Source organism: Triturus cristatus, chromosome 9, assembly GCF_964204655.1.
Source record: "Triturus cristatus chromosome 9, aTriCri1.1, whole genome shotgun sequence".
NCBI lineage: Eukaryota > Metazoa > Chordata > Amphibia > Caudata > Salamandridae > Triturus > Triturus cristatus.
In genome coordinates, this window is record NC_140592.1 from 524,199,206 (window position 1) to 524,207,815 (window position 8,610).

Consider the following 8,610-nt stretch of genomic DNA (forward strand, 5'->3'; position numbering starts at 1 on the left):
GTCAGCTGAAACCCCGAGGAATCGGGTTTTTGCTTGCAGGAATCGGGAGGCGGGAGACTAGCCTTCAAATCGGTAGTCTCACGCCTGAATCGGGAGTGTTGGCATGTATGCTTATGTGATCAACAAGTAAAGGTTTGCGAAGCACAACTGAGAGAGGGCCTTAGCTCCGATGAAATGTGTTTTTTCCTAATGTTCAGAACATAATATTACAACAGTGTGATATGTTCATAATTTTAGTGTAATTATGAGTGACATTCAACGACTATGACAGTTTTTCAGGAGCAAACACACGCAATGAATACGAGGGTACATGCATAAATAGCACCTATTTGAGCAACAAGAAACCGAAAATCTTAAACTGCTGCAAAGCACCAGAAATGACAGGGTCGCATTGGTAAGGCGGGCATTCGGGTAATATGCCGGTATCGAAGTTGCAGCTTTGGGCAGCCGCGCCCCGTGGAGGGAGTTCCGTGGGTCGGAAAGGCGGGGGAGGGGCAGCGTGGGGGGTACTAAAAACCGGAATATGGATAATTGGAGGTAAGAAAACAATTAAATAAAGGAAACTAATTCCGTAGTGCGCCCTGCATCGCAAACTGCGATGCAGCGTGCGCTACGAAATTCGTTCTATTTATTTAATTGTTTAGTTACCTCCAATTATCCATATTCCGGTTTTTAGTACCCACCACACTGCCCCTCCCTGCCTTTCCGCCCCACGGAACTCCCTCCACGGGCCGCGGCTGGCTTTGGGCCGTTTTTCCAGGCAGCATGGAAGCCGATTTGGACTGTGTCTGCGCTCTTCAGATGCTGCTAGCGGCCCAGTGGGGGTCTGAGCGGCCTTTCCGAAGGCAGATTGATCTCTTATACCAATGGGGAGGAGGTGTCACTGCTGCAGATCGGCGCATATAAATTCTCCCTACTTCCACAGACAGAGTAAATCTACAGTCACACGCACATATACTCATCATACGCTAGGGCCCATCACACTAAAATTCACACTATTACTCTATGCACACTGAATACAGGAGAGGAAACCTAAACCAATCTGCATCTAAACGAGGCCAATGTAACCATAAAGAAATTGTCCTGAGTCATGATTTTAAACATAGGAAATACATTTGAAAACTCAATAAATGACAAAGAAATAACAATCCGACACAGATATTCAAACAAATGCTTATTTATCTAAATTAGTTCAAATTGAAAGTCAATCATTAGCAAAATCGTTATTCTCATAGTTACCTATTCTAGCTAAAAGGGGTCAGGACTGGTTTCTCGGTAAAGTCTCTCGAGCTGCCGTCCTCAGCATAGGAAGTCCAAGACGCGATGACCGCAAGGGACGCGATGAATGTAATGAGCGCAAAGAACACGGACCCTCTCTAGTCTAACATATTTATAGGGAAAATAACAAATAAAAGTTACAAACAATCTTTGGATATCCGTTGAGCCGCTGAGCAGAGCGAGCAGGATAGGAAGTCTCTTGGTTACATTTAGAAAGCCTCCGCTCAGGAAAAATCACAAAAATAAAAATACGGAAGAAGGAAACTCGAGTTTGCAAATGTTACTTTCGCGAATGCTCTTCCTTGGTATCATAGCAGAGCCACCGCAGACTGGTCATTGTTCATTGTGGCTTTATCCTTCACCAAGGACAATTGGAATCATTCCCAGAGCTACTGTCCTCACGGAAATTTTCTACTCAGGCAGAAGCTGTGGTCAGGTGACTTTCGACCATGTTCAGCAAGGCCTCTCATCAAAATTCAATCACTCGAGCGCAGGCTGTAAATGGCAGCCATATTGTTTTAGGCCAAAACGGACCATCTTAATTAAAAGAAACACAAAACAACGTTACTACAGCATAATGATTATACAGTGTTAATCCCCACTAATACCCTTATTGTATGTAATTATCTAGCCTTCTGCAACGCAACAAAGCATTAGCACACGTTATTTTAAAAAAACGTTTGTGCTTTAATCAAACAGCACTTTTGTGACATTCATTTAATTACATGCACATTATTATTAAGCAACATATATGCATTCCCACGTGTAGTTTCTCTCATTTGTAATGTTGGTTAATCTGACTTTAACAAAACAAACTATTAATTAGTGACTACAAATTAGTAATTTTAATCATAACATATAAACAGAACTGGAGCTTAAAACTCAATAAATTTTCAACAGAAAACTCTGCTCCAGCAATCCCACCTTTGGTGATATATTATCACCACAAAAACCAACCCAAAAAAAAAAAAAATGTCCCAATTTTTAGGAGAAATTGAAAATGTCTTTTATGACACAACATTAAACACCAGACTCCCTCACATCATCCCTCTTCGACTCCAAGTACACACTCTCCCTCAATTCTTCTAATTCTATTTCTTGTGGGTCTCTCCTTGACCTTTTTTGTTTCTTTTCAGCATTTCCTCTAATTATTCTCTTTTTCCCTCCCCTGTTTTTACAACACAAACACCCCAATCTTAGTATCAATAAAGCAACAATTACACATGTCAATGGAAATAATATTTTACCAATAATGGTACTACCTATTTTAGCAATAAAACTCTTAACAGCTACTAACTTATTAACTATTTTAGTCCAGATACTTTCAGCTTCCAGTGGTACTAATTCTTCATGTAAATCAGTAATATTTTTGATATAGACCTTTAGGTCTCTGCTTTCGTCAGGAATGAAAGTGCAACAATGTTGAACTTTCAGCATTCCACAGACTCCACCCTCCTTGGCTAATAGAATATCAAGGGCAAGTCGATTTTGCATAGACATGGCACGTACGGCAATCATCTCCGTATTTACCAAAAGAAACCCTCCAGCGGTACTTGTCGATAAGCGATCCACCACTGTTGACAGTTTCCGAATTCCATATGCATTTAAAGAAATTCCCACTGCTGGAATTAAAGCTCCAAAGATATCACCTACAATTTCTGACCAAGTTTCTCTCTTAAAACGTGTTTGTAAATTAATGTGTTCTACATCTTCTATCCTATCTATATGAAAAATCTTTGGAAAGACCAGGCCCACATAACACGTGCCATACCAATGGTCAGGCAACTTGTAATAAGCCTTGCTCCCACAAACATAATACACTCCTGGGAAAACTGGATCCTCTCCACCTTTAAAACCCCATCCTGTTGCAATGAAGTATGTATCATGACATTCACTAGTCCCAACAAAATATGTATCATATTGGGATTTCTTTCTGGTAATGCATAGTTTACCCTTCTGTGGTGCATCTAAAGCCAACGTTGGACTGGCCCCATTCCTCAATTCCTTTCCCATCTCAATATCCCAAATTGTCTCACTCACTTTATATTTCCCTGCCTTTTCATGCACGCTCATTCTCCTTTCCTCTACCATGTTTAGGAAAGCCTTCTCTTCTTCTTTCAGACTGCAAGTTAAATTGTTTCTAAAAATGTAATCTAATGTTAATTCTTCTTTCTCAATAAAAATCTCACCAAAAAATATTAGCTTCTTTAGCTGGATTCAGCTTCTTATCCATAGGCAATTGCCCACAAATGTTATCTTTGTTAGACATCTCATAATCTATTTTCCCTAACAAATAAAAAACACTACTTAGCACACTACATGAAATTCCATACGTAGCTGGTAAATGGTGATAAGTAACACCCTCCGAAACGGATGCAGGTAATTGCATACAGACGTAGCAATCCCTAACTTCCATTGTCTTTACGTATTCGTACAACAACTTTGAAAAAACATTGCTAGAAAAATCATTAATTGACCTATCTTTATGTATGTAAATGTTACTACTTCTAGTTGGAACTACTTTCTGTGAACTCTTCTCTATATTAGTCACATTCTCAGTATGTATTCCAAAAGTGTCTATTGTAACTCTAAAAGTAACTAATAAAGCTAGTACACCCTATAATAGCATTAATAATCCAGTACAGCAGCAGCACATTCTACACCATCTCTTCAAAAAGGCACATCTACTTTGATTATTCTCTGTGTTAGCCATTTTACTACTTTGGCAGTGTCTTTTGACTTAGCCTCTTCTACTCCACTACTGAGTTATAAAACTCTAGATTATTTCACACAGTTAATTCAGATTTTCTCTTTCCACTTTTCTCCAAGTGACTCCTTTAGTTTACTCAGTTTGGATTTTCATCACTTTTCACTTCTTCTTCAGCAACATCAAATTGTATCAGATCATCAACAACATCCTGTGCATCTGACTCTTCTCCAATGTCAGTCAAGATTACTTTCAGGATTCCAACAGTTTTCTCCTCAACCACTTCTCGTACAGTCCCCTCTGGATTTCCTTGACTTTCTGCCTCTTCACCTTCAGACAGTGCCACGCACGTCCATTCCGGTGACCTATACTTCTGGTTAGGTTTTCTGATTCTCTTGATCTCCTCTGGTTCTTTTGAGACTTTTTGTTTTTCACCTTTCGCTTGATTCTGACTCGACACCTCATTCACCTGTTCAGCTTTCGATAAATTCGCTCGTGTCAGTCTGTACCTTAGCCTCTTTATCCTGTTGGGCCAAAGATCTCCTCTTACAACCCTTTTCGGTCTCACCTCTTTATTATTTCTTTCTCCGATCCAAGTTCTTTTTCTCAGAACTCGACCCTCTGATTTCTCATTTTCACTCTCATCCGATTCTGTCTCATTTGCCTCTTGTTCTTCAACAATTTTCTTTCGCTCCACACTCTTTTCCACCACCGATTGAGATTTCCCTATTTCTGTCCCTCCTCGGGTCTCCGACACGCAATCTTCTTGCTGTCTACTTGTCCCTTCACCTAGCTTATCAGGAATGTTCCCTACACCTCCTCGGGGGTCTTCCGCAATCTGTCTCTCTCTATCTTCTTCTGACCTTGCTTCTTCAGGTGTAATCTCAAGTGGATTTTCAACCTCCTCATCTGATTCAGGTGTAGTTTCTGTGGAATTGCTCTTTTCTCCTCTACTGCTTGTTGGAACTTCAGGCACTCTTACAGAATCTGATCTCTCCTCTGAGACTCCCAATGTTTCTCTTGAAGCCTCTCTCGGAAAGGGAAAAGAATTACCCAACACCCTTTCTCCTTCACCCCTTTCGGGATTTTTCCCCCTTCTCACTGGTTCAGTTTCTGCATCATCACTGGAATCTGACTCTTCAAAATACTCTTTACCAGTCCCATCCTTTGGATTTGGAACTCTCAGAGTATGACTCGCATGCACCCAGTTTTTCACACCAGCACACTTTACTGCAGTTGTCGTAGTCAGAATGACTTGTCTTGGCCTTCCCCACCTTGGAACCAAGCAATTTCTTCTTCTGTGCACCTTAATCCTCACCCAGTCCCCTGGACTCAGATCATGGGCTTGCTTCTTCTCAAGTGTGATAGCGTCTTCTCCAACCTGGTGAAACACAGAATGAACTGCGTCAGCCAGGCCTTTACAGTAATCCAAAATCATGTCATCAGTTATTGTCATCAACTTGTTGACAGGCACAAATGCATGTCTCATTGCACGTCCCATTAATATTTCGTGCGGACTCAAACCTGTGGTTCTATCTGGAGTAGACCTAATAGTCATCAGCACTAGAGGCAAGACATCAGGCCATTTCATTCCAGTGGCTAAACACATCTTACCAATTCGGTTTTTTATTGTGCCATTCATCTGTTCAACGACGCCAGAAGCCTCTGGTCTGTATGCACAATGTAGCTTCTGCTGTATACTCAATGTTTCACAAATTAAACCCATGAGCTCATTGTAGAAGTGTCCACCTCTATCAGACTCAATTGTCACTGGGAACCCGTACCTAGGAATCAACTCTCTTAACAGTAACTTTGCAACTGTTATTCCATCATTTCTCCTAGTCGGATAGGCCTCCACCCATCTTGAGAACAAACAGACTACCACTAGAACATACCTCAATTTATTCACTTGGGGCATTTCAATGAAATCTATTTGCATTCTGGTAAAAGGACCTCCTTCTCTGCCTATAGTTCCTAGGCTTACCACCGTCTTTTTCCCAGTATTGAACTGCTGACAAATCAAACATCTTTGACAGATGCTCTCTGCAATCAACCTGAACTTTGCATTGTACCAGGTTTGTTTAAAAGACCTAATCATTGCATCCCTTCCCAGATGTCCCTGGCCATGATACATTCTTGCCATTGTCGACAGCATTGAGTTGGGCATGACTGGTCTACCATCTCTATAGATCCAAACATGATCTGTTTCTCTTGGGGCACAACCTGCCTTGATCCAATCTCTCATTTCCTCATCTCCTGCCTCATCCTGCAACTGTTTCACTTCATCCCACGTCTCTAGGACATTAGTAAACATCACAGAACAAAAAGACATTTCCCTTTCTAGTGCCCTATTAATCGAATGATTGTTCTTTGCACAATACTGTGCTATGTCATTGGCAAAACGATTACCAAGAGTAACAAAATCATCTCCTTGTCCATGAGCAGCACACTTCACAACTGCTAACTCCTTAGGCAGCTGTATCGCCTCAAGCAACTTTCCAATCACTTCAGCATTCTTTATTGGAGTCCCACTCGACGTCAAGAAACCTCTCTGTAGCCAAAGCTGGCCGAAATCATGAACAACTCCAAATCCGTACTGACTATCAGTCATCACAGTCACTCTTAGATTCTTCCCAATCTTGCAAGCTTTTGTCAATGCCACCAATTCAGCCACTTGAGCAGATCTCACTCCTTTCAAAGGCGAAGCTTCCATAACTTCTGAAACCTTGCACACCGCATATGCTGCACTCAGCACACCATCATCAGTTCTTAAACATGATCCATCCACAAACAACACATGATCACTCTCAGGCAATGGCAAATCTCTTATGTCTGGTCTTAGTTTTGTGCAGTAGTCCAGCACATCCAAACAATCATGATCAACATCATCTCCAACATTCACATTGTCAGCATCCGGTAACAACGTTGCTGGATTCACATTCGCACATCTCTCAATAGTCACATTTGATGCTCCCAGAATGATTTTCTCATATTTAGTCAATCGACTATGTGACATGTACTGAGTCCTGCTTCTTGTCAAAAGAATTGCCACATCATGAGGTACGAACACCCTTACAGGATATCCCATTATTATGCCCTCACTCTGTTCCAAGCTTCTGCATGTAGCAGCTACTGCTTTCAGGCAACCTGGCAAACCCACAGCTACGGGGTCAAGTGTCGATGAGAAGTACGCAATCGGCCTTCTCAGTTGTCCGTGCTTCTGAATTAACACTGAAAGTGCACAACCATTTCTCTCACTGCAATACAACTCAAACTCTTTCTCATAGTCTGGCATTCCCAAAGCAGGGGCTTCACACATTCTGCTCTTTAACTCTTCAAATGCCGCCATTTGTTCTCCATCCAGTTCCAATGGTTCTCTCACCTCACTTTTGGTCAACTTAATCAGTGGCTTTGCTATCAGGGAGAAATTACTTATCCACTGACGACAATAACCCACCATCCCCAGAAACATCCTCACTTCTCTCTGGGTCATCGGGGCTCTCATTCCTCTGATAATTTTGATCCTGTCATCGGTCACCTTTCTCAGACCCTTTTCGATATTGTGTCCAAGATAATGCACCTCTTTCTTGCAAAACTGCAATTTGGCTGGAGACACCTTTAACCCTCCATCTGCCAGATGATTCAGTAAAGCTATGGTATCTACTTCACAAGCTTCACGTGTCTTCGATGCCACAAGTAAGTCATCGATATACTGCACTAGCACTGAGCTTTCAGGCATGATCAAACTCTCCAATGACTTTTTCAACAACTGATTGAATATCGAAGGACTCTCTGTATACCCCTGTGGGATACGACACCATGCTAAAATACGCTGGCCAAACCGGAATGCAAAAATCGGCTGGCTGTCATGATGCAATGGAATTGAAAAGAAAGCATGACACAAATCAATCACTGTGTACCACTCAGCATCATGAGGAATCTGATACAAAATTACTGAAGGATTTGGCACAATAGGACAACATGCCACCACAATTTTGTTAACTTTTCTCAAATCTTGCACAATCCTGAACTTTCCATTAGGTTTCTTCAGCCCCATTATCGGTGAATTACACGGGCTACTCAGTAACTCTCTCAAAACACCCTGTTGAATCATTTTGTCAATTATGGGAGTTATTCCCTCAATTATCTCTGGTGTCAATCTGTACTGAGGAATATTAGGATAAACAATCCCCTCTTTTACTGAAATCTTCACTGGATCCACATTATTCATCAATCCCACATCTTCTCCAGTAAAATCCCAAACTGCCGTTTTCACTGTGTGTCTCAACTCCTGTGGCAAATCATCTGGATTAAACACAGCATATGTACCAACAATCTCACTCTCCCTATTATCTAGAGTCATTCGGTACAAAACATCCTCATCTGGTGTCTCAAAAGCTATTCCATGTTATGTTATGTTATGTTATGTTAACATGGGACTTATATAGCGCAACGGCTACTCCAAAGGAGTGTCCCGGCGCTTTGTACTCCAGACCTAAAGAGAGAACTAGAAAAACATAACAATAACAAGACAGGAGCCTACAAGAGGAAGCAGACTAACCAGAGAACAGCCAAGTTTGTAAGTCCTTCCTGAAGGCAAGCAAGTTCGACGTAGCCCTCAAGGA